Source organism: Terrapene carolina, unplaced genomic scaffold (assembly GCF_002925995.2).
Source record: "Terrapene carolina triunguis isolate 2854851 unplaced genomic scaffold, T_m_triunguis-2.0 Scaffold789, whole genome shotgun sequence".
NCBI lineage: Eukaryota > Metazoa > Chordata > Testudines > Emydidae > Terrapene > Terrapene triunguis.
Genome location: NW_020665140.1, coordinates 7061336 through 7076027, shown reverse-complemented (window position 1 = coordinate 7076027; position 14692 = coordinate 7061336). Strand labels below are relative to the sequence as shown.

At 44.6% G+C, this 14692-nt stretch overlaps 1 protein-coding gene across 5 annotated transcripts in view; it reads left to right on the top strand.

Moving 5' to 3' along the window:
• Nucleotides 1-14692, top strand: part of AFF1 (AF4/FMR2 family member 1) — a 162511-nt gene that overhangs the window by 17815 nt on the left and 130004 nt on the right. The window lies entirely within an intron of this gene.

Below are 14692 nucleotides of genomic sequence, written 5' to 3'. Positions count from 1 at the left end.
AGTTCTCCCCACGCCCCTGCCCCATGCAAAGCGGACAATGCTTTTACCTTGCACTCAGTTGGGGGGGGGGGCATCTCCTGTCTCTGGGGCCCTCCATGCACCCCTGGGTGTTGCAGTACCCTCTATGCCCCGTTCATGTATCTATGACTAAGTGGGAATTTTTTGTAATATTTTTTGTGATGCCTATGTGTGCCTCAGTTTCCCCTATACTTTGCTTGGCTACCTGGTAGGGAGGAAAAGGATTGTTTGCTCTTAGGGCAGGCTAAGAGACATAGGTGTGTCTCATCTAGCTGCCTGTGGGGATGGAATGGGTCATTAAAAAGGACTGGCCAAGGTGGACCCATATCAGTAGAAAATCTGATGATGATGCAAGGACATTGACGCCTAGCAACCAACGACCCAGAGAGGGGGAGGATTTCCCTGCCTCTCAGCAGGGAAACTTAGCAGAGACCCCAGCTCGAGAACAAAGGGGACTGTGAGGCTTAATTTAAGGTGGGGGAATAAATGTGGACTCTGGAAGAAGCGGAAGCTCTCACTCGGGAACTGACGAAGGAAGGGGAAGAAGCTCAGACCCTGAAAATGGAGTTCACTCCAGCTTGGCTGGTGAATTGCTCTGGTTTGACCAGAATGGATGATGCTAACTGAAGGACTTCCAGTGCTATGTTCCAACTGAGTAAAAAACCCTCCTGTTTTGAAGACACCACTTGAGCATCACTGCAAATGCCGGTTGCTGTGCATTAGTCCTTGCAGGGTGTAGAAGTCTCTGACCAGGAGTCAGCCTCAGTTGGACTTGCGGAGCAGAGCTCGCAGCATGAAGCAGGAGTGCTCAAGCCCCAGGGGTTCAGTCTGAGGAGGCGGTGAGACCATGTGGCCCACCCTGAAGGAAGAGTGTGACCCAGTCGAACCTGGCACATCAAAGGGGTTCCTCCCAGAGAACTGCCCCAAAGCTGGGGATATAGCACTGATCCTGTGGATCCGTGACAGCATCCTTGCTGGCTGCTCATGCCCAGGGCCAGAGGGGTCCCTCATCCCAGCCACTCCCCTGCCCTGGGGGACTACCACCCATTCTCCCCTGGTAGCCCCTCTCTACTGCAGCGTGGATCACCTTTCGCCAGGCTGGTGATGGTATGAACAGGGATACGCGTGTGCAGCTAGATCCAAGCACCCTTCATAGTTTATCACCTGCAGCACCAGCACAGACAGCCCCCCCCAACCCCGGACACCTGGGTTCTGTCCACTGGAGGCAATCCATATACGATCCAGTTACATCTACAGATAGTGGGTATACAGAGTCCCATATGCATGGGTCCTATCCAGTGTGCCAATTGGATTGGTTGGGCCCGCATAACCTCATGGGCCCTGGTGGGAAAGCACCATTTATGCCACTGAATCTGACTTTGCACTAGATTGACATGTCAAGTTGTTGGAGTCTGTCTGAGCAAGCGATTGTGTTTGTACAGCATCTAGCACAATGGGGACCTGATCCTGATTGAAGTCTTTGTTAATTTTTTTATTTATTTATATTGTATTTGGTTCTAGGTAGTGATTATCTGTATCAGTTTATTCTAGCAGCTTGGTAACTAAGGACAACAAAGATGTCCAAGGATTTCCTTATCCAATCTAGAGAATCAGTGAGATTTTTTTCTTCTACTTGATGTTCTTAAATGTTAAACAGATATCACTGTAAGATCCAAGAAGAAGCAGCAAGAGTCACTTAAAAATGGATTGCCTCTTAAACTGCATAGGAAGTGAAAATGAGTAACTTAAAGAATGGCCTCCAGAAATTCTATGAACAACTTGAGTAAAACCTGCAGTTGTTTTCAGGGGGGGAAAAAAAGCAGAATTTTCTGGATAACTAGACTGTAAATAAAGTACTGTCTGATACATGTCACAAGTCTGTATAAACCGAGCAAGGTCAGGATGGGTCAGTACTTGGATGGGGGTGTGCTTTATTTTACGCTGCCCCTTGTGCATGGAATGTCCAGCTAGCACTGATGTGACGTGAGTTTCTTTTTAATGTCCACCTCTGCCATGATGTCTATAAAATGTTGGCCTATTAAAGAAGGCTAGGTTAAGGGGCAGAGTGGGATATGTGTACGCTTGATGAAAGCTCATGTTGTCGTATGGGTGTAATTCATAAAATGTAAAAAAAAAGCTGGAAATGTCTGAGAATTTAAAAATTGGATGGTAACAGGCCAAGAATTACAGTGAAGATTGAACCTGATAATATTCTAAACAAAAAGAGCTGTCAACCATGGTTGTAGCGGTTTCCCATCATGTCCCACTGACTCTCAACAGGCATTGTAGGGTTCAGAGTGACACCCAATGACAATCCTGAAATCTTACTATATAGACATATATATATTATACATACATGTGCACACACATATTACATACAAAAACTATATTAAAAGAACATTATTAAGATTGCAAAGTTAAAAGTTAGGAAATACCAGCATTAAGGTTGCCTGTGGAACTTTACTGCGACCTCCTTGTATATATACATTGCAGATGATTTAAATCAGTGATTTAAATAATGATTTAAATCACCAAATGGAAAGCCTCGATTTAAATAATCCATTTTGATCTACTTTTCAATTTGTGTTTCAGTTATTTTCTAAAGAAAGGTGTATTCTCATTGAGTGATATAACCATTAAAACATGTTGATTTACAACTAAATAGAGCCTTTACACAATTTGGTAGATCTTTTTGCTATCTAGGAAGGTACGCTATAACTATATACATTTATTTAAGCAATTATATAGGATAATAATTTCAGATTCTTATTAAATGTACATGTTTAGTATGTTAGGAAATGGTGAGTGATGTATTTCTTATTTACTAGCTAATTAACTTTTTGCTCATGATTTGAGTCAAGCTGCATTAGGATCATAGAAGACTAGGGTTGGAAGAGACCTCAGGAGGCCATCTAGTCCAACCCCCTCAACCTCCTGTTCAAAGCAGGACCAACCCCAACTAAATCATCCCAGCCAGGGCTCTGTCAAGCCAGGCCTTAAAAACCTCTAAGGATGGAGATTCCACCACCTCCCTAGGTAACCCATTCCAGTGCTTCACCACCCTCCTAGTGAAATAATTTTTCCTGATATCCAACCTAGGTCCCCCCTCTCCCCGCTGCAACTTGAGACCATTGCTTCTTGTTTTGTCATTTGCCACCACTGAGAACAGCCTAGCTCCATCCTCTTTGGAACCCCCCTTCAGGTAGTTGAAGGCTGCTATCAAATTCCCCCTCACTCTTCTCTTTTGCAGACTAAATAAGCCCAGTTTCCTCAGCCTCTCCTCATAAGTCATGTGCCCCAGCCCCCTAATCATTTTTGTTGCCTTCCGTTGGACTCTTTCCAATTTGTCCACATCCTTTCTGTGGTGTGGGTCCCAAAACTGGACGCAGTACTCCAGATGTGACCTCACCAGCCCTGAATAGAGGGGAATAATCACTTCCCTCGATCTGGTGGCAATGCTCCTACTAATGCAGTCCAATATGCCATTAGTCGTCTTGGCAACAAGGGCACACTGTTGACTCATATCCAGCTTTTGGTCCATTGTAACCCCCAGATCCTTTTCTGCAGAACTGCCGCTTAGCCAGTCGGTCCCTAGTCTGTAGCTGTGCATGGAATTCTTCAGTCCTAAGTGCAGGACTCTGCACTTGTCCTTGTTGAATCTCATCAGATTTCTTCTTCACTTTGTCCAGGTCACTCTGGACCCTATCCCTACCCTCCAGCTTATCTACCTCTCCCCCCAGCTTAGTGTCATCTGCAAACTTGCTGAGGGTGCAGTCCATCCCATCACCCAGATCGTTAATGAAGATGTTCAACAAAACCGGCCCCAGGACTGACCCCATAGGCACTCCGCTTGATACCAGCTGCAAACTAGACATTGAGCCATTGATCACTACTCGTTGAGCCTGACAATCTAGCCACCTTTATAATCCATTCATCCAATCCATACTTCTTTAACTTGCTGGCAAGAATACTGTGGGAGACCGTATCAAAAGCTTTGCTAAAGTCTAGGTATATCACGTCCACCGCTTTCCCCATATACACAGAGTCAGCTATCTCATCATAGAAGGCAATCCTTCTATGGTTGGTCAGGCATGACTTGCCCTTGGTGAATCCATGTTGACTTTTCCTGATGACCTTCCTCTCCTCTAAGTGTTTCAAAATGTATTCCTTATGATTTTTCCAGGGACTGAGGTGAGGCTGACTGGTCTGTAGTTCCCCAGATTCACCTTCTTCCCTTTTTTAAAGATGGGCACTATATTTGCCTTTTTCCAATCATCCGGTACCTCCCCCGATCGCCATGAGTTTTCAAATATAATGGCCAATGGCTCTGCAATCACATTAGCCAACTCCCTCAGCACCCTCAGATGCATTGCATCCGGCCCCATGGATTTGTGCATGTCCAGCTTTTCTAAATAGTCCTTAACCTGTTCTTTCACCACTGAAAGCTGCTCACCTCCTCCCCATACTGTGCTGCCCATGCAGCAGTCTGGGAGCTGACCTTGTCTGTGAAGACTGAGGCAAAAAAAGCATTGAGTACTTCGGCTTTTTCCACATGGTCTTTCACTAGGTTGCCTCCCCCATTCAGTAAGAGTCCCACACTTTTCCTGACTACCTTCTTGTTGCTCACATACCTGTAGAAACCCTTCTTGTTATCCTTCACATCCCTTGCTAGCTACAACTCTAATTGTGCTTTGGCCTTCCTGATGGTAAGTGGAATTTAATTAAACACACAACAGCATATAAAAAATCATTTGTATTAAATAAAAGAACCTGAAATGTTTTGCATACATGAACTTCTTATATAAAAACATGTCACATTTACAACTAAATAATAATTATATATTTTGGGCTTAAAATATTTTGTATTAAATTCAGATTTAAATTTAAACAGGCTTATTTTAAAAAAAGAAACAATAATCTAAATACAATTTTTAAAAGTATTTAAATTTCCGATTTAAATAAAAAAAAAAAATTGGTATCCACTCTGATGCACTATGATACAGTCTCTTAACTATGTGATCATATATCTTTTCCACAGAACACTGCCTCATTCAGTGCACAGGGTGGATGGCGTTCACTTAATGAGCAGCTGTTCAATATTTTGTGTTCTCCTCATTGTTCAGTGTGTGGCCCCATGCCTTATTTACTGCACATGATTCAAACCCTGCTCTAAAGACAGACTTATTAATTGTTTCATGGGCTTTTCTGTGCGGCTCATTGTTATACTATCTGAGTACTTCACAAACATTAATTCATTTTCACAATACCCCTGTGAGGTGAAGCAATGCTATTATCCTTATTTTACAGATGAAGAGCTGAGGCAGAGAGATGAAGGTCAAAAGTTTCCACTAATTTTGGATGCCAGTTTGAGACAACTAGGACCTGATTTTTCAGAGTACTTAGCATTGTATAGCACAGATCCTATTAACTTCTTTTCCATCTGTAAGTGCTCAGCACTCTTGCAAATCAGATCCTAGTGTATCAAATCAGGCACCCAGAAAGTGTGGAACACACAAATAGGGACCACCTGTAAAAAGTTTAGATTAAGGGACTTGCCCAACATCACATAGGATTTCTGTAGCAGAGGCAGGGATAGAATCCAGTTTTCAAGGGCAGTGTTCAACATGGCACTGTTTTCTTTTTCTGCCATTCCCTGCCTTGTTCACCACACACCTTCCAACTTATGCAAAAATTAGGCAGGTGTCTTACAAATAATAGCCTCCTTTCCTAAACAGCTGTGATTCATCCCTATAGCAGGTCCATCTTGTGCACTGAATGAGATAGACATCCTGTGGAAAAATAGTGTGTAATCATGTAATTAAAGGCTGTATCATTATGCAAACGCACGAAGAGGCTAAATTAAGGTTGCACAGCCAACCTTCATTGGGGCATTTCTTAACTTTTGAGTGCTTGACTTATGTACAGTACTTTAATAGTGTTCTTTTAACATAGTTTTTTATGTGTAATTTCCTAGGTTTTTAAAAGGAGAAAGCAAAAACAGAAATCAAATCATATGGCTTTATATTGACACCAACATGGGTCTTCAGCAGAGTTGGAATCTTTAGATCTATTACACGGACATCTGTCACTTAAGCTGTTGGAGTAACTGATAGCGCTAGTAGGTTGTCATCCTCTATGTGGCCCAGCACTAGAGGGGGATATGAGAGAGACTGTTTGTCGGTGAGTTTCACACATACTTGCTGACAGTAGAGAAATGACAAACTCAGAAATCATTGGTTCTATTCCAGACTCTGGAGGGGAATGTGCTCTGGTGGACACAGACTGTTGTGCCCATTCCTTCTCCCTCCTTAGCTTGACCTCTTCTCCTGCATCCCCTTCAACCTTTTCCTCCCTGCTCCCAGTCCCAGTCTCCTTGCCTTGTCAGTCCCAGTTCTCCCTTCCCCTGCTTCTTGCCCAGTCTGTTTCTCTGTCCCCAATGGCTCCCAGTCTCCCTCCTTGGGCTCATCATCTAGTTCCTTTCCCCTGAGCCCACAGCTCCTTGTCCCAGTCTCTTAAACCAGGCACTCGTGGTTCTCCCCTTGCACCGTGTCTACTTGTCAGGTTTGTCTTCTCCCACCCTCTTCCTTCCTCCTCTTTGGTTCTCAGTCTCTGGCACATGTACTGCTTCCCAGTGTCTGTTTCTGGCTCCCTAGTCCCAGTTTTCCCCTCTCCAAGGCCCTTGTTTTAATATACACCCTCCCCTACCCTGTGACGCTCCCCAGGGTGGCAAGGAACCTCACCAATTGCCCTTAGTGTGAGGCAGCCTTGTACCTGCTGTGGATCAACTCCCTGAAAACAGCAGGCTCTGGCAGCACAAGTGGTCCCTCTAGACCTCCACAGGACTTGCTCTCAGGCACACACCAACCCCTGAGTCCTCGGAGCCTTCCCTGCAGTGTCCAGCCCCTTATCCATTGGACACTCACAGAATTACCAGGCCCGCAGTTCCCAAAGGAACAGAAAACACCGGCTTGTAAGATTCAGCTCAGGACCAGCACTTAGCTTAACGCCACAGCACTGAGCTATATTTATAGTGAAACAAGGATAAGTTTGTTGTCAAATAATAATAGAGATTTCATAGAATCCTAGGACTGGAAGGGACCTTGAGTCACTTAAGTGATAGTAAGAAAGAATATTGGAAACGGTTACATCTAAAACAAAATCATAACACGCTTTCTAGAGACTAAACTTAACTAACAGGTTAACCTCCCGTCTAAAGAAGTTTTATCTGACCAAAGTTCTCCCAGTGTTTTTAGTCAAGCCTGATTGAGACGCTTTTTTCATGAAGCAAAACTACTGTGCTTTTATTTCATTGGTGAAGAGTGCCTGGATGTCTTCTCTGCCTCCCAACCCTTTGAAGTGCACCTCCAGATAAGGGTCTCTCCCCTGCTGTTTTTTTCCTGTTAGATTCTGTCTGAAGTTTTGAGGATCCTTTATTTGCATTCAGCTCAGACTGGTGATAAGCCCATGGTGAAAGACAATTTACATGTAAACAGATGAATAAACATCTGTCTGACAAAAAACCTGCTTTTCACCTTTGCTGGTGATCAGCACCTTGATACAAAGACTCTTAAGAACATGTAACTCCTTACTCGATATCTGTATGTACATATCACAATGATATTGATGTCCAGTGTGACACCTGCTTCCATTTGAGACCACGTGACGTTCTTTGGTGAACTAGACTATACACACCAAACTCATGAGATTCCAGTAGCTCCCTCCCCGCCCTTTTGCCAGTTGGCATCAAGAAATTCTTGAGTCACAGTCTGGTTCTTGTCCCCTCTGCATTTGAAGCAGGAAGCTTCCTCCTGCCTGGGTCAAGAGCAGAAGAGAGACACCCTCCCAGCTTTCTGTTTCAGTGCCTTAACCTAGCACGGCCCATAGCAGCCCAAAGCTGCAGAGAGTGGCCTTCTCGGTCATAAGCTAAAGCATGCCTAGTGCAGACAGAATCTTTGGAGACCTTAGATACTAAAAATCTAGCAGGACTCTACTGGGCAGATTGCAATTTTTCCGAGGCATATAACTTGGCCAAATTTGGGTGGATTTTCATAGGGATGGCAAAAGACATATCCCTGACAAAAAGGCCAGCCCCCCTGCCAAATTTTAAGTCCTTGGTCCAGAGCATAGGTGCACTAGACCTTCACAAAGAGGTCACCAGAATTTTTAACATGGGTAAAATGTATTTTTCCCTACCTTTGTTCCCAAGAATGTCTGGACTGTTTCTGCTGAAAAACTTAAAAAAAATTAACCTGAGGCAAACATGGGACATAGGTAAAGTTTGATCAAGTTTTACAAGCTTGAAAAGAGGGTCTTATAATGGGAAGTGACTGGTCACCAGCCTCACCTATAGTATATGTATTCTTCTCCCCTCGCCTTTTGTATGGCATTTGACTTTTCAGTCTGTAAGCTTTTATGTGCAGGGATGGTATAGAGTAAATCATTTTTAAAAGAAGAAATTTGCATTGCTTGGTTGGAAGTTATTGGATGTTTATAGCCAGGAACGAGGGTGATTCCCACTGGCCTCTTCCCTGCTCTGTTTCCATTATGCAAATTGCGTCCAACGTGGAAAGTGCTCATGTGGCCTGGAGAATGAAAACATAAACAACAAATAATTTTCTTTACCTAATTACATCAGTATGTCAGGCTCTTATTTATATTTTCTTCCCAGGAAAAGAATTCAGTGAAGTGTAAAAGAAACCTGGTAGTATTTTTTTTTTTTAATTATTGCTTATGAGTGTTCTTCAAATTAACTGATGATAAAAAGGATTTAACAATGTTTAAAATTGATCACAATATGTCAGTTTGTTATATTAACATTTTGGCCATCGATTGCCGGAGGGGGTTAGACTAGATGACCCTTGCAGTCCTTTCTAATCCTATGATTCTATGAAATACAATACCTGATTCAAGTAATAAAAATATAAATTCCTTTTCATATATTTAAGCATTTTATATAGTATGCAGCATTGCTGTCCATCAGATCTATAAATACAACTCAACATAGCATGTTTCATTGTACAGACCTTTAAATGCCATGATATCAAAGAATGTTAGTGTATGCATATCAATATCCAGAAAAGGCATGTACTTATGATTGGAAGAAAATTTTATCTTAATTCTTTGATGCCACATATCAATGGAGAAGGGTGCTTCTTGTCAGCCTACAGGTTTGCCTAGAATTTTTAAAAATATATATTTGAGTGAATGTGAGTGCTTGTTAAACAAGGGGAAATAATAGAGCTGGTTTCAACTAGGGGCAGAGTAGTCAGGTACTGTGAAAAATGCCCTATATGGCTCTGCCCGTATTCCTTCAATCTGACCTGAATCATTGTTTTTCCAGTCTTGGGCCTTTCTTGAGCAGATTTGAAATAGATCCGAAGAAAAGGAAGCTGGTCACATAATTTAGTGGTATTCTCTCAATCTTCCAAAAAAAAAAAAAAAAAAAATGTGTTATCAGGTTTGATATACACCCCCACACGTGTACTGGAAAATAAATTGTCTTTGGTCCTCTGTTTAATTAGGAAAGCTGGCTTTTAATTAAAGGTGGCTGGGTTGTTCCTGCTTGTCTTAGAAGTCGTGTTGCACCACTGTTTGTTTCCTTGAGGAGAAGGATGGTTTTGTGGTTGAAGTAGTTGGAGTTGTAAACTGGCATGTTCTAATCCCAACACTGCCACAAAATGGCTGTGTAACAGACATTAGGCTACTTGCTTAACAACTTTGTGTCGCAGTTTACCCATCTGTAAAATGGGGATACTTCACTAACTTCCAAGCAGGTAGTGGGACTTAATTCAGGAGTAAAGCTTTTTGTAATCCTTGGATGGAAGCCACTACAAAAGAGTGCAATAAAGTATTCCCTATAGCCTTTAATTAGCCAGAAAACAAGGGTTTCTATGGGTATTAGCAGAAATCCTTTGCTTGCAATTAGAATTCCTATTTCATAATTATTTGAGGAGTAGATCTTACGACTAGGATACTGGAAAATTATTTGGGTTTTTTAGCATGGGGGAGAAAGCCCAAGACAATTTTTAATATTTTTTAACAAAAGATTTGCATGCTAAAAATCCAGCTGATTGGTAAATTTTGACTGATACTAACAGTTCGTTATTATTTATTGATATTGTGACAGTCCTAAACATGAACTGAAATGCTATAAAAATAAAAACAAAAGATCCTAAATCATTAAACGTAAACCACCAACTTGAAACCTACACCTGCTCCAGCCTATCACATTTTCCTTTAAAAAAAAAAATCTTTTCTCTTTGCAAAAAAGATGCATGCAAAGAGATGAAACTGAACATTTCGTACACAACTTTTCAAATGTGCAAGTAAACTGAAAATGATAAATTTCCACCCCCAATTTCTTTTCCTGTCGGCGATCTCAGGTATTATTTGTAACGATAACTCCTGAGGACAGAGCACGTCTTTGGAAAACCCCTACCATACTTTGGGCACTACTGCATTCTAAATAATGATAATGGTGTGTTTAATTATCAGCATTTTTTGGTTATATTTAAAAACAAAAGTTCCTTTCACTGGTTAAGCAACTTCTGTTTTCAAATTCCGAATATTTTTGTCCTCCACAACTTTTCTCAGGGAGAGGGATGAATTGTTGGGGGAGGAGTGATGGGTAAACTTGAATGTGGATGTGGGTTTTTGTTGTTGTTGTTGCCCTAATGGAAATAATTGTACTGACGCCCAAGGTTGGGTGCATTTGGAAAGTCTCAAAGTTGAAGAAGGCAATGTGGAGGACTGTGCACAGGGGTGAGAGTGAGGGGGTCCTGAGTCCTTGTGCTGGCTCTGCTAACTGACTTACTGTGTGGCCTTGGGCAGCGTACATTGCCTTTCTGCCACATCCCCATTTTAGAAACAGGGAAACTAAGGCTATGTCTACACTAGCACTTGTGTCAGTAAAACTTTTGTCGGTCGGGGTGTGAAAAAACGCACCCCTGGCTGACATAAGTTTCACCGACAAACACGCTAGTGTGGACATAGCCTTAGTTTCCCTACTCCTCTCCTGCCGAAATAGCTTCCACCGCTTATTGGGGGTGGTTTGGTTATGCTGACAGAAGATTTCTCTCCGGTTAGCACAGAGCAGCTACACAAGAGACCTTACAGCCTAATACTACTTACCTCACTGGGGAATTGTGTGGGGTTAAGTAGTTAATGTGTCTACAGTGCTTTGAGAAAATAAAATTAAAAAATATGTACAAAACATGGTGAAACATGTGCCTAACCTTCACATTAGCTATTGGCCTTTAAGGCTCTGAAACTGGGGAAGAAGTTTTATTTCTTTCCCAGCTGATGAGCTGCCAAGGCTCAGTGGAGTATTTCACTGGTGGCCTCACGGATAGAGCCTTGCGCTGGGACTGAGGTGACCTGGGTTTGTTCCTGACTTTGAACTGGCCTGTTGGATAATCTTGGGCAAGTCACTTCATCTCTCGGTACCTCACTTACTCCGTTTGTAAAATGATCCTGACTTCCTTTGTATAGTGCTTTGAGATCTACTGAAGAGTAAAGAGATAAGCAGTATTATTGCCTATACACTTTAGAACATGTTCAGCAGTCCTACCTAACCTCTTTGCACCTTCAGTATGTGTTTCATTGTGCCAGTAATACTCTTGGGGGAATTCAGCACCACTGTGTGCGTGCAGCATTCATGTCTGCCGCAGATTTCTTTGCTTCCTTGCAGAAAAATGACATTCTAACCGGGAAGCCGCAAGAACAGCCACACGCCCTTCCCCAGCAATGTGGAAGTGTTGTTTTGGGCATCCAAAGCAGCTGGCAGAGAGATAAATTGCTGCGGGGGGAAGGGAAATGCCTGGGGACTCCCCCCGCCAGTGCTGGGTCAGATCCAACCCTGTGCATCTATACCCAGACCCTCCTGCCGAGCCCTCACTCCCTGCATCTGGAGACCCCCTGCACCCAGCTCTCCCCAGCCCCATGCTCTGACCAGTGGCTCCTACCCTGTTCCAGGCTCAGCTGCTAGTCCCAGCTGACTGGGGATGGGGGAGGAGCACACTTCCCCTGCACGGAGCAGCCAGGGCCAGGTTAGACCCACACCCAGAACCCTCCCCGGTTCTGCACCCCAGCCTACTTCCTGCTCCATCATTCCTCATTTGTGAGGGTAGAAGTTACTGTACGGGGAGCTGCTCCAATATCCACCCAACCGCTGTGCATCTGCCCCCCCCCCCCCCTCCCTCTGCCCCCCCCCCCCGCTGCCCCCCCCCCCCCCCCCCCCCCCCTGCATTCAGGATCACAGCCTTCAGTGAGAAAGCAAAGTTCAGACATTGGGCTGTTAGGTAGTGTTACCATATGTCTGTATTTTCCCGGACATGTCCTGCTTTTTAGTTGTTAATCACTGTCCGGGAGGATTTTTTAAATATATATAAATGTCCGGAAAATACGGAGGTATGATAACCCTACCCACCGCCCCCTCTCCTCTTGGAGTGTCAGCTCGCTGCAGCCTGTGGATTGCAAACCCCCTCCCCCCGTGCTGCTGCAACCCCGCGCCCGCGGTGGCATCTCTGCAGGCAGCTGCGGGGGACCCGCGGCCACTTGTCCCTCCTCCGAGCATTCCCCGCGGCTCTGGCAGAGCCTCAGTCTCCCCCCTCTGTCCCGGCGATGCAAGGAGCCCCCCCGCCAGCGGTCCGTGCAGCCGGGGCTGCCTCCACCCCCGCGGAGCTGCTGCCAGGTCCTGGCGCAGGGGAAAGTTTCTCGGCATGCGGTGGCAGCTCCCGGAAGCCCGAGCTCCCCCACCCGGGAAGGGCCCGCGTTGCAGCGCCTCCCGCAGCTGCCCGTCCTGAGCTGCTGCAGCCTCACCGGGTCCGGCTGGGAGCGGGGTGGAGGCTCCTCTGAGCCCGGGGGCAAGGCCCGGGCCACGCACGCAGCACTTCTCTGCTCCAGCCCAGCCAGAGAGGGAGCCTGCGGCTGGGGTGCAGCCTCGCAGATGGGAGCACACTGGGGCTGGGATGCCCAGCTCGGGGGCAGGCCCGGGGCCCGAAGCAACTTCCTGCCCCCCAGCTCCGGCTGCTTCTGCTGCGTGGGGGAAGTGCCCGGCCGGGAGTGCAGGGACTGGAGAGCGGTGGGAGCCCGGGGAGGAAGCAGCTGTTTCGGGTGGCTGGGAGGGAGGGGGAATGTGGCGAGCTCAGGGGAGGAGGCGGGGCTGGGATTTGGGGAAGGGGGCCAATAGGGCAGAGAGGGGGCGGAGTTGGGACAGGGACTTTGGGTGGGGAAGGGGTTGGAATGGGGGCGGGGAAGGGGCGGAGTTGGGGCGGGGCCAGGGGCCCCATGGAGTGTCCTCCTTTTTCAGTGTCCAAATATGGTAACCCTACTGTTAGGCATCCTGACTTGCTGGGGATATTACAGTGTAGGCAAGGAACTGTGCAGCCTGGAAAACCCCCGGTCAGCAGGGGGAGAGGTGTGGGTCTCAGCCCAAGAGAAGTCCTGGTTTAGGAGCTGGGAGCCTGAGTAGGTGCCCTTAGTGGATCATAAGGGGGAAGATGCAGGTGCAGTGCTCTAGTTATTTGTTTTGTGTAAAGGTTGCAATACTTGGCCCAACTGACTAGTGACAGTGACATACAGCCAAAATCACTATGGCTGTCAATGTTTAATGTTCGTCAAAGACCTTGTTAAAGTGTTTCAAGTTGGGCACCCAGAAATTACTGCTGTCTTTTTAACATTTAGGCCCTTATTTATGTATAATGTAAAAACTATATCATCTACCTCCTCCCCACATATAAACCCTTCATAATCAAAAAGAACTGTGCATTATTTTTTTGCTCAGAGTTTCCAAAAATTCTTTCTCACCTTTGAGCAGGAATGGAAAATTATTTCTGCCTGAAAGTTTTCTATGCAACTGAGAATGGGGTAGAATGGAAACTACTAAGGGTATGTCTACACTACAGGATTAATCCGAATTTAGATAATTCGAATTTGGGAAACAGGTTGTATAAATTCGATTGTGCGCGGCCACACTAAGCACCTTAATTCGGTTTTAAACCACATTAATTCGGTGGTGTGCGGCCACACTACCCCATTAACTTAAATACAGTAATTCGGTGGTGTGTGTCCACACTAACCCTAATTCGAATTAACAAAATCGATTTAGGCTCTACTCCGTTCGTCGAGGTGGAGTACAGAAATCGATTTAAAGGGCCCTTTAATTCAAATTAACTGGCTCTGTAGTGTGGACGGGTGAAGGGTTAATTCGGATTAAGGCAGCTAAATCCGAATTAAAGTCCTAGTGTAGACCAGGCCTAAGTGTCCTTTAACAATAGCTATTGCTTGCATTTCTGATATGTTTTCTGTCATCCATTTCAAATTATGTCCTGTTCTAAATATTTTTATATATTGTTTTTGTTGCAAATGGTGAATTTCTTGTTTTTCTAAGATACTGTATAAATAAAACTTTCTCAGTAGCAGCTCAGTCTTTCAAAGCACTCTTGTTGTTGTTGTTGTTGTTGTTTAATGTTGGAAATACATAATAAAACTATTTGCTTGGTATTTATGTTAGAGTCGGGTGTTTGTGTATGCACCTTCCGCTGTAGGAGATTGTAAGGGTCTTAAATTATGTGTGTTAATTATTGATTGAAGGGAATTACTGGAGTAGACTATTTTTATAATTGTTTTAAAACATGTCAAGAAGCACCCAAAGCAAAGGGCGGGTGCTACTTTT